Source organism: Lissotriton helveticus, chromosome 6, assembly GCF_964261635.1.
Source record: "Lissotriton helveticus chromosome 6, aLisHel1.1, whole genome shotgun sequence".
In the NCBI taxonomy this organism is placed as follows: domain Eukaryota; kingdom Metazoa; phylum Chordata; class Amphibia; order Caudata; family Salamandridae; genus Lissotriton; species Lissotriton helveticus.
Window position 1 is genome coordinate 1,343,093,344 of NC_136067.1, and position 24,290 is coordinate 1,343,117,633.

Genomic DNA, 24,290 nt, shown 5'->3' on the forward strand with positions numbered 1-24,290 from the left:
TATTAGTGTTTAATGTAAACTTGTTATCATATTTCTGCTGATTGACTGAAGGCGTTTAGTATATACCGAGAATTTTTTCTGGAAGGAAATTAGCAAATACGTGATTGCAAACAAGAAAAAGCATTACAAATCTAGGGCTTCATTTATACGATCTTTATTTTTTCCTTTCTACAAAGTTGTCCAGTTTTACTGTTTTTATTTACCAGGCCTTACGTCTGCACCAAAAATGTGAATTTTGTGAATAAAATCACACAATAAAGTGGTATTTTTGTCACTGTAGACTAAGATAATAGACTCTGCTGCACTAATGGTCATGCACCCCATCGCAGTATGTCATGCACCATTTGCCCCAAGGCAATGGCCCCCAGGTGTCTAGCTACACTAGTCACTATGCACCCCGCAGCAGTGACTGCCATATGGCATTCACATAGGGCACGTATCCCCATTTTCCAAAACAGCCCTGTCGGTTTTAGATCCATTTACCCAACTGGTGCTCTTTATTTCATTGAGTCAAAGGAAGAACATTCATTTTAACAACTATTAACTAATTGATTTTGTGTGCAATCACAATGAATTCCACCAATGTAAAAAGACCAGGACTATTTCAAAATTGCAGGTGCTAACCTTAGTAGCTGACAAATAGCTTATCAGAAGTAGGTACTTGAGAAGGAACGAATACGTTTCTTATATTTAGTAACACTGTGTTCAGAAGAGGCTCAATCTAGCTGCAGATTCCTTGCCCTAGGCATCAGACTGGATCCAGAAAATGTTAAGCAGTACCTTGGCCCATCAGGAAGTGCCATGTTGCTCTGCATCAACGCCATTCCACTCCAGAAATGACGTGTGGGACCTACATAGGTGCTACCCTGAGCCCTCAGATTTAGAGCCCCAAGACCAAATTGGGTGTGACCAGTGTCTAGATTCCGAGACTTAGGATCTTCTTAACGTCTACAGTCCAAATACAGAATGGGGAGAAGGGGGTGGGGGGGGGGTCATTGAGAAATCTGCAGATAGTCTTTACTACAAAGAACGTTACAGAGGGTAAGTAACTTGTTCATCTGATAAGGACTTCTAGTCTTAGATTTGTCACCTCTTAAAAAAGATACAAACACAGTACCTATTTGGAGGTGGTGTGTGGATGCAATCAAACCAGAAAGTCATGCAGGAACAAGCTGGCAAAATGCCCCTCTTGGTGAACCAAACTGTCCAGACACTAATGGTTCATGAACGTATGGAGGGAAGCCCACGTAGTCGCCAGGCAGATGTCTAGGACAGGGACTCTATGTGCTAATGCAGCAGTGATTGCTTTGGCCAAGGTACAATGAGCATGCATTCCTTCCGGAATATGGTTTTTGGCCTGTGCGTAGCAGATCACGATTGCGTAGCAGATCACGATCCAGAGGGAGAAGGTCCTCTTCTGCACCTCCCTGCCTTTCTTTGCTCCAGAGAACACCACAAAGTCTGGATCGAACATCTGGTGTTCCCTGGTACGATCAATGTAAAAGCAGAGTGCTCTTTTGGAATCCAAGCAATAGAGCCTTTCCTCCTCCTTAGATGGGTGTGTGGAGTATAGAATACTGGCAGGGTGATAGTTTGACTGATGTGGAATGGTGTCATAAACTATGGTAAAAATTATGCTTCTGTCCGCAGAGCCAGCTTGGCTGGGAAGACGGTAGTGTAAGGTGGATTGACCCAAAGAACATGAAGCTCATTGATTCACTGTGCTGAGAGAAGGCGACAAGGAACACAGTCTTAATTGTAAGGATCGTCAAAGGAAGACGGTAAAGGGCTCGAATGGTGTGTAGATAAGTCAAGACCAGATTGAGGTCCTATGTGAGCATCACAAAGTGAGAAAGGGGAAACGTATGTTGCAACCATTTCAAAAGTTGCATAAACTGGTGACTTTAAACATAAATTGATCTGGCAGCCATAAGAGGGCCAAAAGGGCCGATAGATAACCCTTAACTGTGCCCAATGCAAACCCTTGCCAGCAAGAGACAAAACAAACAACAGAATGCCAGATAACTTGACTTCGAGGGAATTAATCTGCTGTGTGTTGCACCAGGGATGGCTGGCTGTCAATATGACACCAACAACATCCGGAGGAAGTTCAAAGGTGTTCCGCTGCCGCCACTCAATCTCCAAGCATGAAAGTGGAAACTACGAAGACCTGGGTGGAAACCCTGCCCTGTTGCTGCGACAGCAGGTCCTCCTGGAGGGGGAAGCCTGATTGGAGGACAGATGCTCAAGCCCAGTACTTCCGGATACCATAATCTGTGTGCCCAATCTGGATCCACAGGATACACTTGGCCCAAGTTGCCCTGATCTACTTGAGAACTCAGGTAGGAGTGCTATCAGCGGAAAGGCATACAGGAGTCCTGAATTCCACTCTAGGAAAAACATGTCTCAGAGCGAGATATGCTTTGGAAACTCCATTGTGCAGAAGCGATGACATTGCACATTCTCAGCAGTGGGAAGTAGATCAAGCCAAGGTTCTCCCCATGCTCGGACGAGACCTCGCACCACCTCCGGATGCAACTGCCACTTGTGATCTGCCAGGGGTCAAGGTGTGAGTTAGTCTGCCATGGCATTCAAAAAGCCTGCCAGGTGATTCACCAACAGAAAGATCCCTTGGTGGTCCAGCAATGTTCAGAGGCGCAAGCTTCAAGGGACTTGGTCAGTGATCCCACTCTGTCCACCCTGTGAGGTGATGGCGGTGGTGGTGTTGTCAGTCAGCACCTGTACTAGCCTCCCCTTGATGGATGGAAGGAAGGTTTTGATGCCAAACAGATGGTCCTCTGCTCCAGGAGGTTCATATAGAGCCAGGACTGCTCTTCACCTCCTGGGTGGCCACCCCAGCCCAAAAGTGATGCCTTGGTCACCACTGTCAGCTCTGGGTGGGAAGGGAAAGAGGCCTGCAGCTGACCCAACTGTGGTGCAGTAACAACCACTGTTGGTCTTTTGCAGTCTCTTCTGAAATCTGAACATGCTCAGAGAGGTCCCCTTAATGTTGGGCCCTCTGAGACTTCAGGTCCTATAGAAGAGCCCACATATGCCACCAGGAGTACTTTGCCAGCAGGATGCAAGAGGCCATCAGTCCCAGCGGCTTCAGAGACAACCTCACTAAAATCAAGGACAGAGGCTGAAAGATCAGAATGAAATGTCCTTGATTCTCTTTCCCTGGGTAAAGAGACAAAAGCGAACCGTGTCCAGAATGGCTTTGATAAAGGGGAACATTTGAGAAAGTCAGGTGTGACGCCAGCACAATGATATATGACAGAAGGCTTGCTGTAGTCTGGAAGTAGCCTGGGGTTAGCCCGCCTTCAACAGCCAGTCGTCGAGGTAGGGGAAGACTGGCACCACTGACCTCCGTTGGTGTGCTGCTGCCACTGCCATCACTTTTGAGAAAACCCTAGGGTTGCTAGTGAAACCAAAGGGGAATACAGCAAACTGGAAATGCTCCTGTCTCACCACTTACCAGAGAAAGCGCAAATGGGCAAACAGCAGGGCAGTAATATGAAACTAGATGTCTTGCAGGACCAGAGACATCATCCTGTCTCTAGGGTCGAAGGCAGACAAGACCTGGGCCAGGGGGAGCATATTGAACTTTTCCATTTGGAGGAAGGTGTTGAGATGGCGTAGTTCTAATATAGGTCAGCAGCCTATGTCCTTCTTGAGCACCAGAAGGTAGTGGCAGTGCCTAAGAAAAAAATGATTGTGTCCTCATATAATAAAACTGGTGCTAGGCAAAGCTCTCTGATACCCGATTCGGATCAAGTTCGCGCTATATAAAACTCTGTATAAATAAATAAAAACAATCAACTCCTACTTCTGGCACTCTCTCAACAGCCCTTTTGGACAAATGGGCTGGTGCTTCATGCCACAAAATGGAGAGATGGCCCTTTTCAGTCATTGGGTAGATAGCAGAAGGTGCAGTGGGGTAGAGAGAAAGGTTAAGGCGTAGGACCCACCTGTCTGATGTGGCCAGCCAACCCAGTAATAATCAGTCGAATCTGCTACCCACCAGGTGACTGTGTTCCTGTAAGGGCATGCTAAATATCTAAATAGGTTAGACAGATGGGGCTGCAGGGGGATGGGTAGACTGAGTGTCCCTGTGACCTAGGGCGCTGGGCACCACCAACTTGACAACGAAACTGCTGGGCTCCCAGTGGAGGCTGGTGATTCAGGGCACCTCCACCAAAGCTAAAAAGCAGTGGTTGAACTGGTATGGTTGGTGCAGTGGGGCAGAAAGGCCCAGAGTGTGTGCGGCAGTCCTGCTCCTTTCAAAATGCTCTAGAGCAGAATCAGCCTTGTCCACAAACAGGCGAGTCTCGTCAAAGGGCATGTCCATCTGGGAGGACTGGGCATCACCTGAGAATCCAGTAGATCACAGATAGCCATAGTGGCAAATGGCAACACTGGTGCTGAGGGACCTCCTGATCCAGACTGGTGCAGAAAAACATTTTTTCAAAACATCTCTGCTTGCTTAGGTTTCCTGTTAAGGGGAGTGGTAGAGAAAGTGTTTAGGTTAGAGCTCCTTGTGGAGGCTTGCACCACTATACCTTCAGGGGAAAGGTGCCGCGAGAGAAAAGAAGGGTCGCCTGTAGCTGTTCAATGGCACATGGATTTCTATCTGTTGATGGACTGGAGGGCCAAACAGGGTTTGGTCCATGGTCTCAACAAAGTATCTGTCAGAGCCTCATTAAATGGTAGGAGAGACTCAGAAGATGTTTGCCCCAATTGGAGAACTTCTGTTAAAACATTGGTATTACTCTCCAAGTCGGGGAACTGGAGGTCAAGTATTCCAGCTGCCCTACGCAAAACTATGGCATAGGAAGTGGATTCCTCTGTGGCCAGGCCATTGGTGAGAGCAGGTCAATTTCTGGGGATTTATAGAGATCACTAGTCTGTAGGAAATCATTGTACAAATTATCATCCTGGTAGGGTTTAGCGAGCTCATCATCCGGGTCATAGTCATGGTCAGAATCTGTACCAAAAAGGGAATGTAATGTGTGTGTTCTCCTGGACGAGGCGGTAATTTAGGAGTAAGAGTCGTGCCTCGGTTGGTATTGGGTGCAACTTTGCTTGAGGTCAGACTGGTGGTGATTTGGTGTTGGAGAGAGCTATCTGGAGGACCTCCTCTGGAGTCTATGGAGTAGGCATCGGTGTCAAGGTCCCTGGGGCCAGCGCACGTGTATCTAGGGATGATCGTAACCTAGAAATGTTTTGTGGAGGATGTGCAGTGGACAGCACTTGCACTTTCACTGGATCAGGTTTTATACCCCCATCAGAAAAGGCATGGGCAAAGAATTCCAAGCTTTTCTTGTGGAATTCACATTTGTCAGCATTCAGCGTTAAGCCTGCATCATTCAGAAAATGACATACTTGCATGAGAGCCTAGTCATGCTCTTTCTGTGTGTCTCCAAAAGCCAATAGGTCATCACTATAGTTAAATGCATTTACTACAGGCTGTATGACAAGTCAAATAACGTCATGGAAAAGTTCTGTAGCAGGGGATACACCAATACTTAATCGCTTATATCGAAACAGACCAACACGCGTAGAAAAGGTTGTAACATACTAGGATTTTTCTTCAAGTTCCGATTGGTGATATCCTATATTTAGGTCAAGTCGAGAGAAGAACTTTGCACCATTCAATTGAGTTATCATATCAGCAATGTGTTGACTGGGATGTCTCTCTCGCTGAATTGCCTTGTTTGACATGACGCATGTCAACCAATTTGCATACAGAGTCGTCACTGTCTTTTAGGCACTACTACAATGGGAGAAACCCATGGTTTTGGAACAATGGGAGCGTTAAATGCGTTTGTTTAAGCAACAAATGAAGTTTCTTTTCAACAGCTTCTTGCAAGTGAAACACAATCCGGATGTGCCTTTGAGCAATAGGAAGAACATCCTCATTTATATGTATGCTTACTTTAATTGTTTTGAGTTTTACTAACCATGAAATAATTGAAGGAAGGAAAATGCTACTTAACACAGTATGCATCTGTTCTTGCCATGTAGAGCTGTAGAATGTAATGCTGTGCATAAATCGCCATCTAGTGTTGGGTCCGGATGTTTGCACTTTGTTTTTGTTTGAAGAAGTCTTTCCAGTCACGAGGTAGGTGACTCCTCCTTTCGGTGATAGTGCATATGGGCATCAACTCCATCCTTAGATTGTTTTGTCTTAGAGGGTGATAATGGAGTTAGCAAAAGTAGTAAAGAGAGATGTCCATGTATATTGTATCTAATTAAAATAGTAGTGCAACAGGTATTGGTTCCCGTGGAGGCGAGTGGGCAAATGAGACGCTACAGCTCTACATGCCAACAACAGATACATACTGTGGTCAGTAGCATTTTCCGTTTGAGGCATGTGAGCTGTAGATCACATGCTATGCATAAACTATATAGCAGTTATTTCCCAAAGCGGTGGCTTACCTGTAGCTGTTGCAGCTGTCTGAAGTAGTGTACGTAAAACTGCCTGGCCCACACTCGTTTGTCTAGCTAACAGATCTATGCAATAGTGTTTTGTAAAGGTGTGTGGTGTAGACCATGTTGCAGCTTTGCAGATGCCATCTATGGGTAGATTTCCTAAAAATGCCATAGAGGCTCCTAGTTTGTGAGTGGAATGCGATCTAGGGGGAATTGTTAATGTGCGTTTAGCTTTAAAATAGCATATTTGAATGCACTTAACTATCCACCTTGCAATACCCGATTTTGATATTGGATTACCATTATGTGGTGGAGCAAAAGCAACCAAAAAGTTGCTTTGTTTTCCTGAAAGGTTTTGTTCTTTCAATTTAGTATATATAGTAAAACTCTTTTTACGTCTAATGTGTGAAGAGACCGTTTTGCCACCGAATCTGGTTGAGGGAAGAACACAGGCAACTCAATCATATTGGTTGATATGAAAAGCAGAAGTGACTTTAGGTAAACATTTGGGGTTAGTTCTAAGAACCACTTTGTTTTGGTGTATTTGCAAAAATGGCTCTTGTATGGTTAGTGCCTGAAGCTCACCCACTCTTCTCAGAGATGTGATGGCTATGAGAAAGGCTACGTTTCAAGTGAGAAAGTGTAGATCACAATCGTGCAATGGCCCAAAAGGTGGACCCATGAGTCTTGTAGGAACAATGTTGAGATTCCACACTAGAGCAGGCTGAAGTATGGGGGGAATGATTCTTTGAAGTCCTTCTATAAATGGTTAGTAGCAGGTACTCTAAAAAGAGTACAAATGCTGTCTGTTTTGAAGATATGCAGCTATTGCAGCAAGATGTAAGCGCATGGATGTGTACGCTAAATTGGAACACTGTAGGTGTAAAAGATAACAAATGATGTTTTGGATTGAAGCGTCAAGCTGATTGAATTGATTGTTGTTAGAGTAAATTACAAACCACTTCCACTTTGCTTCATAGCATGCTCTTGTGGTAGGGCGCCTAGCTTCCTTGATAATATTCATGCAGTCTGGCGGAAGATTAAGATAGCCAAACTCTAAGACTTCAGTTGCCAGATTGTAAGGTTGAGATGACTGGGATCTGGATGTCTTATTTCTCCATGGCTCTGAGTAAGAAGATTGAGAGTGATATGCAGTTTTTGGTGAGGAACTACGGACAGTTCCAACAGGGTTGTGAATCAGGGTTGACGGGCCCATGTGGGAGCAATTAGGATTAGTGTCAGAGACTGCTGTCTGAGCTTCCAAACCACTAATGGAATGAGTAGGAGAGGCAGAAAAGCATAAGCAAATATCTCTGACCAGTTCATCCATAGTGCATTGCCTTTGAACATTGGGTGTGGATACCTGAATGTGAAGTTTGGGCATTTTGCGTTTAGGTGGGTGGCTAACAGATCTATCTCTGGAAAGCCCCATATTTGGAGGAATTGGAGGAGAACCGGAGGGTGGAGTTACCATTCGTGAATATGTGGTCATTGACGACTTAGCAGATCTGCAATTTGGTTGTTTATTCCTAGAAGGTGTTCTGCACGGATTTTTATTTTGTGAGGTATGGTCCATCTCCAGATGCTCTGGGCTAGCTGGGAGAGCTGGAGAGAGTGCGTCCCTCCCCTGTTTTATATGTAGTACATTGCTGTCATGTTGTCTGTACAAATTAGGACAGCTTTGCCTACTAGGTGAAGTTGAAATTCTTTCAATGCTAGAAAAAATGCTAGTAGTTCTAGATGGCTTATGTGGAGTTGTTTTTGTTGCAGAGACCACATGCCCCGAATGGTATGTTTCTGTAGATGAGCTCCGGAACAGAGTCGAGGAATGGCCACCCCTTGGAACGATTTTATATGTTCCACCACTGCAGACAGCAATGAGTACAGTCATCCACCAACACTAGATCTGATAACTGACCTTGAGCCTAGTTCGACTGACGGGCGAAGCATTCCTGTAAGGGACGCATTTGGAGTCTTGTGTAAGGAATGATTAAAATGCAAAACACCATCATTCCTAGCAATTGCATGACCACTCGAACTGGTAATGAGTGTTGGGGCTAAAACTGCCATAGATAGATTTGGTGAGGTTTACAGTGAGCCCAAGGTGGTGAAGCAATTGCACTGTATTTTGAGTGTGGTGTAGGCAGCTTTGCTGCAAGTTGGCTTTTATTAGCCAATCGTCTAGGTAAGGGAAGACGTGAATGTGCTGTCTTCTTAGATGAGCTGCAACTACTGCTAGGCATTTGGTGAAGACCCTGGGTGCTGTAGTTACTCCGAATGGGAGAACTTTGAATTGATAATGTTGGCCGTTCACCACAATCCTGAGATATTTTCGGTAAGCAAGGTGAATGGGAATATGGAAGTAGGCATCCTTTAAGTCCAGAGTGGACAGAAATTCGCCTTGCTGAAGGAGTGGGAGCACCTGTTTGAGTGTGACATTGTGAAAGTGGTCCGACTGAATGTACAGATTTAGTTCTCTGAGGTCTAGTATAGGTCTGAGAGAGCCGTCCTTTTTTGGGATTTAAAAAAGTACAGGGAGTATACCCCGGTCCCCTGGTATTGTAATGGGACTAGTTCTATAGAGTGTTTTCCAAGATAGAGAGAACCTCTTGCTTTAGAAGGATAATATGCTCTGGTGACATTGCATGTGATGTTGGAAGAATATTTGGGGGAGGGTCTTTAAACTTCTGGCAGTAACCATATTAGGATAATTTATACTACTCACTTGTCTGAGGTGATTGAATTCCAGACAGGAAGGAATTGAGAGAGACGTCCCCAGACAGGGGTGGAATGATCGGGGGATAGCGGAAGGAAGTCATTGTTTGTTTCCGGGAAGAAGTGTGTGAGGAGTTACCACTGCTTCTTCCCTTACCATTATTACATCTAAAACCTCCTCTGAAATAACCTCTTGAAGAGGGGGATTGGTTTTTGCCCTTTTAAGAGGAGGAGGGATTTTCGGTGGATATGATTTTGGAACCACCTATGTAAAAGGAGCGGTGAAAGGAACCCCTAGTGGCCAATAATTGTAAAGCCCCCATGGACTTTGCGACCTCAGTGTCCTTCTTCATCTTTTCCAGTGAGGTATCAACAGCTGGGCCAAAGAGATGCTCCTTGTCAAATGGTTGGTTAAGGATGGAGTTTTGCACCTCCGGCTTGAAGTCTTATATTCTCAACCAAGCATGCCTGCGTAAGAGTACACTGTTGTTCACTGCACGAGCTGCTGTGTCTGCTGCATCTAGGGCACACCTGATGGATGTATTGGTGATAAGTTTACCTTCTTTGATAAGGTCATTAGCCTTAGATTTGTGTAAATGTTGTATGAGTTTTTCTAACTCATCGTAATGAGCCCTATCATAACGAGCCAACAGAGCTTGAGCGTTGGCAATGCGCCCGTGGTTTGCTGCCGGTGAAGCGACTCTTTTGCCGGAGGCATCAATAAGCTTAGACTCCTTATCAGGAGGAGTCTCACCTGTGGTTTGTGAGTTAGCTCTCTTGCGAGCGTTGGAGACCACAAGAGAGTCTAAGGGTAGCTGGCCTCTAATGTAAACAGGGTCGGGGTGCGGGTATATATTTTTGTCCACCCTAAGTGTAATTATTCTGGCCCTTACTTGAGTCTTTAAATACTTCATCCCTGTGTTTTAGCATGCCTTTGAGCATTGGTATGGTATCAGTAACTCTTTGGGAAGAAGTAAGTGTTTCAAAGAGGAAATCCTCTTCTAAAGGCTCTTTATGGAGCTCCACTGCATGATATTTAGCGGCCCTATTAAGGAGCTCAATGTACCCAATGTTGTCAGGTGAGGAGGGTGTGGAGGGATACAAATCAGGGTCATTGTCTATGTTTGGGTCAGTATCATAATTAAGGCTCCCTGTTTTCCGTTTTTACAGATTTGTACAGATAAATACAGACAGAAAACAATGTGTTTTCTGGCTGCATTTATTTTTACAAATGGATAAATACAGAAAATGGTGCTTCTTTTAAGTGACTCTCTGCTGTCTTTCATGAATTATAGGACAGCAGCTGAGCAGATGGACAGCATGGGAAATTAAAAAACAAGATTACAGTTCTTTAAATAATATGTCAACATACATTTAAGGTAAAATGCTAGTATTTACCATTGGATGTATTGTTGTGTAATATTTGGTAGCTTAAATAGCTAGAACACGACAGACATCAAAGTATGAGTTCGCGTCTGTCAGTTAAATTGATATGGAAATGTACTGTTTTTCAACTTGATTTATACGCAAAACACAAAATAAATACGGATAAATACAGATAAAATAGGCAAAAAATAAATATGGATAAATACAGACGGAAATGGGCATAAAATAAATACCATAAAACCGGGAGCCCTAATCATAATCACCCCAAGGGTCAGTGTCCTGTGACCTATCCTGATCCTCATCCCCTTCATCCTGTGGGTCAGGTGAAAGTGGTGGTCAATTTGATGGTGTGATAAGAAAATTGGGATCAGTGGGAGAAAGAGGTGGAATGTAAGGGGGAGAAGGGTTAGTAAAAATACAGTGAAATGAGGGTCAAAGGGCCTATATTTATCGACCCCGATATCCCAAGGGCCCTATATTGAAACTATAACTACCAAAAGGAATATCTGGGTCACAAAATAATGAGGTGTGTCCTGAAACAGAGTTATGGGCAAAACTAGGAGGCTATCAGTTAACCAAAAAGAGTAGCCAGAGGCTTAGAATGTTCTCATCAGACCATCCAGTTGGCGGAATATCATCACTTGAGCTTAGATTGTGGATCCAGACAACACCCAGCCCATCATGTGACGGTGCAGTTGTGGATACCAAATGTTGTCTCCAACCGGAGGTTTACTCAATTTTGGTTGCTGATGAGGTGCTGTGCGTGAAAGTGAGTGAAATTAAAATTGATTATCAGAACAAAAAAATATGTTTAATGAGTATTGTTCTGGTATCAGAAGTTAAAACCACGCCTGGTAGTCTGACAGTATGACTACCCAATGGCGCTGTGCAAGACGGTCGACATGTTTCAGCCAGGAGGAGGTGTTATCCGGCTTTCTTCATGACCAAATCAGAGTGTGGTGGTGGAGAGAAAGCTATAAATAGTTGCTTTGTTTTGCGAAAGGATTTTGTCCTATCAATGTAATAGAGAAGAGCTCTTTTGACATCTAGTGTGTGTAGAGCTCTTTCTGCTACAGAGTCTGGGTCTTGAAAAAACACTGGCAACTCTACAGATTGGTTTAGATGAAAAGGAGTAATTACTTTAGGAAGGAATTTAGGATTAGTCCTTAGAACCACCTTGTTACGGTGTAATTGTAAGAATGGTTCTTGTATAGTGAAAGCTTGAATCTCACTAAGTCTTCTATGAGAGGTAATAGCAATGAGGAAAGTGTTTTCCATGTGAGAAATTGCAGTTCACATTTGTGTAAAGGTTCAAAAGGGGGCCCCATGAGCCTGGTAAGAACAATGTTTAGGTTCCAAACTGGAGAAGGTGGTAACCTAGGAGGAATAATTCTTTTTAATCCCTCCATAAAAGCTTTTATTGCTGGTACGCTAAACAACGACATATGTTGTCTGTTTTGTAGGTATGCCGCAATGGCTGCAAGATGTAATCGTATAGATGAATATGCTAGATTACATTTTTCTAAATGGAGAAGGTAAGAGATAATATTTTGGATGGAAGCATCCAAAGGATCAATTTGATTATTAGTGAAGTAAATGGCAAATCTTTTCCATTTAGCAGCATAGCAAGCTCTAGTAGTAGGTCTTCTGGCTTCTTTAATGATATTCATACAGTCTGTTGGCAGGTTAAGGTAACCAAACTCTAAAGCTTCAGGAGACAGATCGCCAGATTCAGTTGACTTGGATCTGGATGCCTGATGTCTCCATGGTTCTGCGTTAGTATGGATGGTGTCAGAGACAGTTTTTGGTGTGGAACTAGAGAAAGTTTTAGCAGTGTGGTGAACCACGGTTGACGTGCCCATGTGGGAGCTACCAGGATCATTTTGAGAGACTGTTGTCTGAGTTTGCGTACCACTAGTGGTATTAGTGGTATTGGCGGAAAAGCGTACGCAAATCTGCCTGAACAGTTCATCCATATCGCATTGCCCTTAGACAACGGGTGTGGAAACCTGGCGGCGAAGGTTGGGCATTTTGCGTTTTCGTGTGTGGCAAACAGGTCTGTCTGGATGACCCCACTTGTGAAAGACTGGTTGAAGAACTTGCAGATGTAGTTCCCATTTGTGAATCTGTTGTGTCTGTCAACTTAAAAGATCGGCTATCTGATTGTGAACTCCTGGAAGGTGTTCTGCAAGCAGATTTATCTTTTGTGGAATGGCCCATCTCCAAATGTTTTGTGCGAGCTGCGACAGCTGCAGGGAATGTGTGCCTCCTTGTTTTTGTGCATTTGAAAGGACTTTAGTGCTAGGAAAATTGCCAGCAACTCTAGGTGATTGATGTGAAGCACCTTTTGTTGATTGGTCCATCTTCACGGAGTTGTGTGGTGGAGCAGATGTGCTCCCCATCCTGTCAGGGATGCGTCCGTTTTCAGTATAATCTGTGGAACTGGCTCCAGGAATGACCGCCCTCTAGACAAGTTTTTGGTGTTCCACCACTGCAGAGAGCAATGTTTGCGGCTGTCTACCAACACCAGGTCTGTTAGTTGTCCTTGTGCCTGATTCCACTGATGTGCTAGACATTCCTGTAATAGGTACATTTGCAGTCTTGCATACAATAAAAATGCAAGATGCCATCATGCCTATTAGTTGCATGAACACTCTGGCTGGGAGAGACTGTTGGTTCTGAAACTTTGTGACTAAGGCTTGAATGCTTTGTATCCTGGCTGGACTGGGATAAGCTAAAGCTGCATTGGTGTTTATGGTAGCCCCTAGATATTGATGTACATGAGAGGGCTGGAGATGTGACTTGGTGTAGTTGATTGTAAACCCCAAGTGGTGCAGTGTTTGAATTGTTTGCGATGTGTGTTGGACACACTGATTGAATGACTTGGCTTTTATGAACCAATCGTCCAAGTACCGGAAGACGTGAATATGTTGTCTTCTGAGATGTGATGCTACTACTGCTAGGCACTTTGTAAACACTCATGGTGCAGTTGTGACCCCGAATGGAAGGACTTTGAACTGATAGTGTTGTCCTTGTAGTACGAATCGGAGATACTTCCTGTGAGAAAGATGTATGGGAATGTGGAAGTAGGCGTCCTTCAGGTCTAGTGTGGTTAGGAAATCGATTTGTTGCAACAATGGGAGCACTTGCTGTAAAGTGATCATGTGAAAATGATCTGATTGTATATACAGATTGAGAGACCTTAGGTCTAGAATTGGTCTTAGTGTTCCATCATTTTTGGGTATTAGGAAATAGAGTGAGTAAACCCCTGTTCCCTGATGTTTTAACGGAACTAGCTTTATTGCATCTTTTTGCAGCAATGAGAGAATTTCTTGTTGTAGCAGCGTTAGATGTTCTTTGGACATTGGGCGCTGTCTGGGTGGAATATGTGGAGGGGTAGCTGTAAGCTCCAGGCAGTAACCATATTGGATAATTTGTCTTACCCACTTGTCTGTTGCGATGGCATTCCAGACAGGTAGGAACTGTGTTAATCTCCCCCCTACAGGAGTGGTATGCTGTTTGGGGAGCTGAAGGAAATCACTGTTTAGTGGTGGAAGAGGATCGATTGTTGTTATTACCTCGACCTCTTCCTTTATTGTTATTCCCTCTGTAACCTCCTCTAAAATATCCTCTATTGGAGGATGTTTGTGTATGGTTTTTAAAAGAAGTTGAACTGTCTGTTCCAGTTTGTTTGGAGCCTCCTCTATAAAAGGAGCGACGAAAGGAGCCTCTTGGTTGAGTGGACTGCAAAGCTCCCATAGATTTTGCAGTATCAGTATCTTTTTTCATTTTCTCAAGTGCTACGTCCACCTCTGGACCAAACAAATGTTGTTGGTCGATTGGTTGATTTAAGATGGTTGTTTGCACCTCTTGCTTAAACCCTGAAATGCGTAGCCACGCATGTCTTCTAAGGAGGACGCTAGTGTTTATTGCTCTAGATGCAGTGTCTGTTACATCAAGAGCACACTTGATTGAGGCATTTGAAATAAGCTTACCCTCTTGTATAAGGTCATTTACCTGTGCCTTATATTGGTCAGTTAGATGTTGTAAAAGGGTTTCTAACTGGTCATAATGAGCCCTGTCGTATCTTGCGAGGAGGGCTTCTGTGTTAGCTATACGCCATGTGTTGCTAGCTTGTGCAGCTATCCTTTTGCCTGAAGCATCTATTATTTTTGATTCCTTATCAGGAGGTGGTGCCTCACCTGATGTCTGTGAATTTGCTCTTTTTCTAGCGTTTGACACGACTAGGGAATCTAAGGGTAGCTGACCTTGAATGTAAGCAGGATCCGCAGGAGCGGGACCTGTATTTTTCTCTATTCTTGGGTTTATGATCCTAGCTCATACAGGATCTTTAAACACTTCTGGGGCATGCTTAATAACCCCTTTAATCATGGATAATATTTGAACAGTTTTTTGTGATTGCTCAAAAGTGTCTAGCAAAAAATCTTCCTCTGCTTCATCTGAGTGCATTGTTACATTATGATAGATGGCAGCCCTATTAATTAGATATCCAAACCCAATATTATCTTCACGAGGAGATGGTTTGGATGGATATGTATGTGGGTCAGGGACATCTGGTACATCTTATGGGTTTGGATATTCCCAGTCTGGTATATCAGTTGGGTATGGAAAGGGCTCATCTGGGTCTCCCCCATCCCCTATGTTATACTCATCTTCATTCTAAGGAGGTGTTTGTGGAGGTGAAGATTGAGGTGGAGAATTTTGTGATGAACGAGCACGTGAAATTTGAGGGGAGGTGTTAAAAGGAATAGAAGGTGAAGGAGGAAGTACAGGAGAAGAAGGGTGCATAGGTGATGTGGCAGAATCCTTCTTGACAGGCACTGGAGTTGAAGGTGCTGTATCTATCTTTCTCTTTCTATGTGGCATAGTGGAAACATGTCCTGTTTCTGGATCTATGTATATCCTTTTTTGCAAAGGATCAGGTCTAAAAAGCTCTTCTTCTTGAGAAATTTTCGGCTCCGGGCCTGGTTTCTGCTTGTCTTTAGCCTTAAGAGGTGTTGTATAGTCCTTTGGTGTACTTTTCGGCACTGAAGGTATTGTTTTCGGAGTCGAGGCCTGGTTCGAGGGCTTGGAGTCATCGGAAGCAGGCTTTGTAGGTATCGGCACCAAAGATTTTGGGGTGGAAGCAGGCTTTATTGGTTTCGGTGCCGTCTGGTCTTTAGGAGTCGACGGTTCCTGAGTCTTTTTCGGAACCGTGACTTTTTTCGGTTTCGGCGCCGAGGGAGCTGGTAGTATCGGCACGTGCGGTTTGCTCGGTATGGAGCTACCGGAAGGCTTTAATATTTTCTTCGGAGCCGGGCCGATGGCGGGGCTTTCGAAGCAATGTCTTGGTCTCGACTGGGCCCCGAAGGCAGAGTTTTGACCTACCTTAGCCTTTTGTTTAGTGGTAGCGGTTGGGGCAGTCGTACTCGCGCGTTGACCTGATGGAATGGAGTCATCGGATTCGTCTGCCTCAGATACGATCTGGAGATCATCGGAATCTTCCTCGGGGACACATGGTTCTTCATCGAAGATATCCACCGGTTCCGGAGCTGATCTCTGCATGTCGCGCCGACGGGCCCTCTGATCTTGAATGGTCTTCTTGGATCGAAATGACGCACAAGCTGTGCAGCTCAACTAGTCGTGTTCAGGTGATAAACACAGGTTACACACCTCGTGATGGTCGCTGTGTGGAAATTTTGCTCCACACTCGGGGCATCTTTTGAACGGCGTCCTTTCCATGAGGTGTAGGCCTCACCACGTGGGTAGGCCCAACGGCCCGCGTCGACGACCGGAATCGAAGTGATGAAGTCGAGTCTATGTATATTGATGTTAAAGTTTGTTTTTAGAAAGTTTTGCGTGTCGAAGTCTGCGAAAAGTAGATTTTCGGAGCGGAAAAGTTGCATCCGAACCCAGTGTCGGACAAATAAAACAATCTAAGGATGGAGCCGATGCGCATGCGCACTATCGTCCAAGGAAGGAGTCACCTATCTCGTGACTACAAAGACTTCTTCGTAAACAACAACATGCAATCATCCGAGCCCAACACCAGGTGGCAATCTAATGCTAAGTGTAGAATCTGCAACTCATATGCCTCGAACACATTTTTTCCATCAGTATTTATCTGCAAAAATCCATTTAAATTGAAAACTGGGACCTTTATTTATAAATTACAAGCAGATGCAGTATTTAAGGTGCTGAAGACCGTGGAAATACTTTTAGCGAGATGGACGGAATTACCACCTAGACTAATTTTCCTGAGGCAAGTTAGTGGTGACGAACTGGGATCCCTTACCTTGAGTGCATGGAAATAACAAGTAAGTGATGTACCGTGGTGGCATTAAATAATGATGGAGGAATTTGGAAGATCCTGATTTTTCTTATGCTAGGTCTGGACCACAGGACATTTCTGACTCAACTCTTTTCAGATGATCCCACAGGACTGAGATAGTTCACAGACACACACTGCACCCTTGTTAGTGTGCGTTTACCATGCACAGACCACGTTACCAGTTGTGCCATCCTCCTCCCATGATACTGAAGTGCTTGCTGCGGACCCGCCTTGTCTCCAGACATCAGCTCCAGATGAGGTAGGCCTGCTACTGTCTGCAGAACCATTTAAGATAAAGTTGAAGCCAGGTGCACAATTGCCCGTGTAAAACAGTATCCACTGTCCAAAGAATCAAAAGAAGGTATTAGAAGGACAATACAACGACTGAAGGACCAGGGAGTCCTGTATTCGGTCCATAACCATGTAACACCGCAATTTATACTGTGAAAAAAGCTACAGGTAATACTTGGAGGATGGTACAGGATTTTCACCTCCTTAATGCGATGTATTAGCAGAGTACACCATAGTGCCAGACCCTTCTGTGATATTGACATGCCAATTTTTTTGTGGTAGATCTAAAGAATGTAAAACAAATGACAGCCTGTGCAGGAGGAAGTGCTGTATTTGGGCCAAGTGTTGTCCACAGAAGGCAAAAAGATAGCAGGGTCCAGAATACAAATTATATGTGATCAACCTAAGCCCAAGACAGTAAAAGACAGGCAACAAATTCTAGGTCTTTGTAATTTTGTTCATCAGTGGGTATTTGATTATGCTACCATCATAAAATCACTATTATATGCAATGAAGCAAATTAAGACTGAGTAACGCTGTACGTTGAGCGCTCTCCATTTGCCGTAGAAAAGTAAAAGTACACTGACCACTCAAAGAGCGACAAGCTATGAAGTAATACTGTCAAACCCTTCTATCTGCATTGAGCGAGTACACTCAGTCAATCCTGCAACGTTCCTAGTGCACCCACTAGTGCCCACTGATCATGTCTGTAGTGTAACACTGGAGGAGGACGATCACCTGGCACAAGAGGACCCCTGGTCTGATGGCCGACAATTGTTTATTGATGGTTCCTCGTGGCTAGACCAGGAGAAAGGCAAAAGGTACAGCTGTTGTTGAGGCTATTGGTACATCTACTGATTATGCCTTACACACATTGCACCTCTTATCCATGCCATCCCAAGACTCAGCCCAAGTGGCTGAGATAAGAGCATTGATAACAGCCCTACAGGCTTGTCAGGGTCAGCCAGTAACAATTTTCACGCATTCAGCATATGTAGCTTCCACAGTTCACTCAGGACTGAAGAGATGGGAATGACTAGGATTTCTCAAATCTGATGGGACACTAGCAGCACACCAACATTAGCTGACTAAATTGCTGCATTGAAAAAACCACGTCACGTAGCAATGGGTAACTGCCAGACGCATACAAAAGAAACAGACTTGGTGTTTAAGGGAAATTAAGCTGCTGATACAGCAGCATAGGAAGCTAGATTATTGCAATGACAAAATGCTGTAGACATACTTTAGAAGCAGGTGATAATGTTGAAATCAAACACTATTCGAATATTTTTACAGAGGTATTATTAGACATTCAAAACGCCACAACATGAGAAAGATCTCTGGAAATTGAGAGGGGGAGTGACTGGATTTCCTGATCTCCTTTATAGATCAGTAACTTCAGGTAAAGTTATAATGCCCCAGCCCCTACTTATAACAGCCCTTTGACAACTTCATTTACCAACACGCAATTCTAAAATAGTAATGATGGATGAATTAAAAAAAGCTGGTTTATCCTTAAACTAGGACCATTACTTGACGTATTCCTAGCTTCATCTCATGTGTGTTATCAATACTCTAATAAGAGATCACCAAAAATGCCTTCATCATCCATTCCAAGACCAATGGGTCCATTCATAGAATTTCAACTTTCAAATTTGCTTTATTCGATAAAACTATTATCATAAAAGCATGCTATATGTATAAAAAGTCACATTGTAAAATTTTGAAAAACAATTTTCATAAGGCCATGCAACATATATAAAAATCACATTCTAAAATCTTTAAAATAGGGTAAACCAATTCATCGTGAATATGAGGGCTTTTGCAGTTTTACACGTGAGATTAGGACAATAAGTAGCAGCTATGAGAAGAGAACAAGCAGAAATAAGGGTTCGGTCGCTCACTGAGGAAGTGAAGTTCGGAGCTTATGTCTTATTATCCAAGCATAGCCCAGGTACTTGGCCACTCCACAAATCAAAGTTGAAGAAGCAGTGTCAGTTTTTAAAATGCGTAGTGAGACACGATAATTCGTGCAGCCAAGTTCTTTGCAAACTGGTTAGAGCCATTTGGCCCTTGCCGCCCTATACGCACGACATGCAAAAAGAAAGTGAGCAAGAGATTCTTTGGGAGCGGCACAGCCTGGGCAAGATTCAGATAGTGTATTGGATTTAATCCATGTAGCGGTCATGCTGTTGAGTGGGAGTGTCCCTAATCTCAACTTCATGAACAGAGCCCTATCCCTGGGAATTTGTATGCAATCTAAGTAGGGTTCTAATTTTTGAATGGATTTATGCTCAAACAACTCCTCAGTGAGTTTCCAAAGTTTGGGGTTACATATCTGTCTGCTCTGTACCCATTTCCAATAGGCATTTTTGAGCTCCTGCTTGTTCGGAGGAATCTGGCTGGCCCAAGCCTCTCCAAACCCGATGTCGGCTAGGAGCTGCCTAAGGTTAGTCAACCATCGCACCCTGTTCCCTGTATCAGCTAGAATCACTTCATTGAGTGCTACTGCATAGTTGGCAAGCTCTGGGACCCTTCTGATATGGGCCCAAAAAAGTAATGGGCGAAGACGTGCGATATCCTGGATGGAACGCCTTCCCATATCATAGTACAGGGGTTTTAGCGGAGTAGATATCGGAAGGAAGACGAGATCTCTAAGAATTTTCAAAGCCCCATAATTCCGCCCCATAGAGGGCCGAGGGCAGCGCTTTACCCTCGTGTGCGGCGAGTGCGGGGGCTATTGGTCTACTCGAGGAAATGTGTTCTCGCACTATGGCCCCGGAAACCCTTTTGTGGCTGAGGAGCATTTTGGCTAGATGAGAACTCCATCTCATATCTTTGGAGACCCGAATTCCCAGGTAGTCAAAAGACTCGACAGTGTCTAATATGGTGTCATTTAGGGTGATGTTATTCCTAAAGCGTTTAGATGGGTTAATGGTCATGAGCATTGTTTTGTTCGTATTTATTGTCAGCCCGCGGGATTCACAAAAGGAACTGAACCTATTTAGAAGTTTTTGAAGGCCGCCAGGTGTTTTGGACATCAGGAGGGTATCGTCGGCGAAGAGGAGCGTTGGTGTTTTCTCTCCTGCCAAGATGGGGGCATCTGCCGGGTCCTCTCTAAGGTGGCTTACCACCCCGTTCATATATAGAAAGAACAGGGTGGGTGCTAGCACGCACCCTTGGCGCACGCCCCTGTTCACTTCTACCCTCCCTGTCAGCTGGCCCTGTGAACCCCGCCTGACTCTGGCGTAGTTATCCTTGTGCAGGCGTAAGACAAAATCAAGGATCTGTGGAGAAATACCCATTTCTTGTAGCACCAGCCCGTGGCACTAAATCGAAAGCGGTTTTTAAATCGATGAATGCCAGGTACAAACTGCCCTTCCCAATTGTCACAACTTTCCAGTTGATCAAAAAGAATCTGAAAATGTGGTCCATTGTGCCAACTTTTTGTCTAAAACCTGCTTGGTAGTGGGAGAGAACTTTTTCCTCGTCAATCCAGGACCCTGCCCACCACCTTCTGAATCACATCGATAAGGCTGATCGGCCTATAATTGGCAGAGTCCTCCCTATCTCCTTTTTTATTGATTGGAACAACCTCGGCTACTCTCCATGAGTCGGGGATTGCAGCCCCCCTGGCGATTGCATTCATCAAAGATAGAATAAACTGTGCCCAAGGCTTCGGGTCATGCAGGAGAAGATCACCAGGGAGGCCTTCAGGGCCCGCAGCTTTCCCAGGGGAGATGCTGTTTATTGCTAGTTGTACCTCATGATGGTCGAAACAATCTAGTGAAGAAAGGGATAGGGGAAGAGAAATGTCAGCCCCTGTGTGGACTGTGGGGAGACCTTCATTGCCAGAATATAGTTTAGTAAATTGTGGTTGCCATATCTGCCCAGTAATGTGATTAGGAATAGGATCTAATCCTTTCCTCTCTCCCCTTTTAAGTAGATCCCAGAATATGGTTGAGTTCCTCAATTTGGATGCATGTTTGAGTTCCTGTCAGTGGTCCTCATTCCAACTTCGTTTTGCTTCGGCAAGTGTCTTATTGTAAGCTTTCCTTGCTGATCGAATCGCCAAGGGGGCTTTCTTTTTAAGTGCTTCATTCCGAGCCTGCCTCTTCGCCCTGCACAATGGTGTATGCCATACGTTAGAAGTCCGCACCTGACCTCTATTAGGACCTTGCTTCCCTTCAACAATGAAAAAGGATCCTATCCTGTCTGTTGTTTCTAAGTAGATCTCAGGGAATTGTGGTAAACTCTCTGCCTCTCTAGGCAGCCTTTCAAGCTCCATGATCTTTTGGTCCAGGATTTCCCTGATGTTTGTTATTTTAGATTCTTCCTGTGACACTCTAAGCCACTTGAGTCGTCTATTACAATGAGAGGAAATTACTTCTCTTGTTAACATTAACGGAGTTTTGTGGGCATCTAAAGTAAAGGATGACCAAACATTGTTCATTTCGAGGCAAAGCGGATTGTGGTCGCTTATATCAGATGGTTTAACGACCATGTCCAATAAGTCCCTTCATAGACAAACATCAATTAAAATATAATCGATACGGGATGGAGAACTTATCCTATTAAAGGTGTTAGAGCCCTTAAAATCTGATCGTGCCCTCCCATTTGCAGCTCTTAGATTAAACTCCTGGGTAAGCGCATTAATTTGGACTGCCATCCGCGACCACTTTTTGATTGGGGCTAAGTTGAGAGACGGGATATCCCATTTACTATCCTCCTCGGCAGGATCCAAAAGTCATCTGCACTCTGGGGCGGAGGTACGAAACTCCAAGGCCAGCAGGTTCTCAGCTAAGTTAACATCTGTCAGAATCAACTCTATAGAATCCAAATTAGATTTATGCGATGTGAGTATCCTTGCTCTAACAATATCCTCCCGGAATATAGACCTACAGCCCCGCACATGGCACAACCAATGTGCTGCTTTATTTCGCAGGGACTCGTTGCTCTCAAAACCGTGCGTGGCAGAACATTTTGGGACATTGACCACATACACCTTTGGGGGATTATTCCCCTGAGAAGTAGGGAAATTATTTTTGTAGACTTCAGCCTGATATTCATGGCAAAAGCAGAATGTTGGTGCCGAGAGGTTGCGTCAATGTTGTGGGTACTTGGAGAGGCCCCTGGTAGTTTAGTTGCATCCACTGAAAATATTTTTCTGTTGTGATTTATAGAAGCACTCTGAAAGTGAGGTCTTTAGCCCGATTCAGGGGGTCAGAGTGACTTCCACCTCCCGCCCGTAATAAAGGACTGCTCTGCTGCCCCTCTGGGAGTATAGGTTGTGCTGTGTCAGGATGATGGGTCTTTGACCCGGTGGCTGGGGGCGGGGTCCCAACCCTATGGTTTAACTCCATCACCAGTCACCATAATGACTCCACCTCCCTTTGCAGTAAACCAACATTCTGAGTTAGGTCCTTGTTTAAGTCGCACAATTACATTTATGTGGTGTGCCAGTATTAGCGCTGGACGTTGATTCGCATAGTGCGGGAAGTGGACTTTCCTCATCTGGCAATTCCAAGGCAGCAAACCTATTAGTGCAAATAATAGAAGTAATCTGCTTATCACTATCCTGTCCTCCAAGGTCTACTGAAACACTGGGGTCTACAGAAGGAGAAACAGAAGCCTCTAGGGTCGTTGCCTTAAGCTGATCGAGTAATGGGCCAGACTGGGTGGGGCTGAATGCTTCTCGTGGCTTCCTCTTAAATAATGCTGGGATTACTTTCTTAGTTTTAGCAGCAGATAACTCCTGTGGATTTTTACTAGGCAAGTCTGCGACAGCAGTTTTTGCCCCTAAGATCTCTTCGCAGTCGCTGACTATCGACTATCTAGTACACAATTACTAGTTGCATGCCCCTTAGATTCTTAGCCTTTTTCCCTTTCTTACCCCCAGAGGGACCGCCTGAGCGGTCCCCTCCCCCATCCTCCATTGTTTTCCTCTTGCCCATAACAGTAACTATAGTTCCACAAATGGGAAAAATAAACAAAAACAAAACAAAAATAAATTAATTAAGAATAGGGTAACAGAAAAAAATGACTAGAAAATCCAAAGAATTGAATACCAGTTATGGCAAGGTACCTCAAGTCCCGCAAACAAAGAGTCAGGGGGTGGCCCTGGCCAGCCTTTTCGGGTGATGACGGGCCCGCCCTTGGCCCGGGCTTGGCCCGGCGTGCGCCCGGGAAGCGGGTGGAGCGAGCAGCTAAATAGCTGGTGGTGGTGGGAGAGGCTGGAGAAGGCAGCTGGTTTGCCCCGCTGGATCCTGGGGCTTGGAGTCCTTTGGCCGCAACAACAAATGCCCCCGTAAAGCTGCTAACAAAGCGTCACCCGCGGAGCGGGTGACGCGAGCAGCTAAATAGCCGGTGGTAGTGGGAGGGGCTAGAGAAGGCAGCTGGTTTGCCCCGCTGGGTCCTGGGGCGTGGAGTCCTTTGGCCGCAACAAATCCCCCCGCAAAGCTGCCAACAAAGCGTCACCCAATATATTTGGTGTCCACTAGTTAGGGAGAGCAAGAAGAACAGGTTATTCAGTTCCCTATTAGCTTAAAAAAGCACAATGGGCTTGGTTCTAGTTCTTAGGTCTGGGTCGTTGACCAGCTATCCGAAATTCAGCCTTGCCACAATCCACTTCCCCCGTGGACCTAAGCACTATCTCATTGAGCTATCTCAGCCGCTAATAAACTCATTCAATCTTCTTCATGTAATAGGGAAAGGTTCTGAGTGAAAAGGCGTAGTCGGTGCACACACGTTTGATGTCCAATGGACCTCCGCTGGACCGCGCTCTCCTTTTCTCCCCAGTTCAGGGACAGGCGCAGGCTCCAGCGCCACACCTCACCAGAAACGCTGAGCTCGCAATCCAGACAGGGGTGCCTCCCTCGAGCCGCACACCCGATCCCAGCGGACCCAACCTCGGCCCCGTCCCGGCCGCGGAAAAGCAAAATCCAGCACAGGGAGGATCCAGACCACTCCGATCGGCAAAACCAAACGCCGAAACTCAGAGTGCCAGCACGGCAGCATTCAGGTGAGGAAGCTCAATGGTCTCCGGACTCTATTAAGGTGGGAGACTGGTTCTCCCAAAACCGCCCGCACCTCCAGACAGTCGTGTTTCCGCTTCGCTCCCTCTCCGTTTTTT

General features: G+C 44.9%; 1 protein-coding gene across 2 annotated transcripts in view; it reads right to left on the minus strand.

Annotated features, from left to right (window-relative positions):
• C6H1orf198 (chromosome 6 C1orf198 homolog) overlaps window positions 1–24,290 on the minus strand; it is a 152,113-nt gene that overhangs the window by 1,462 nt on the left and 126,361 nt on the right. The gene's annotated exons all lie outside the window — the stretch shown is intronic.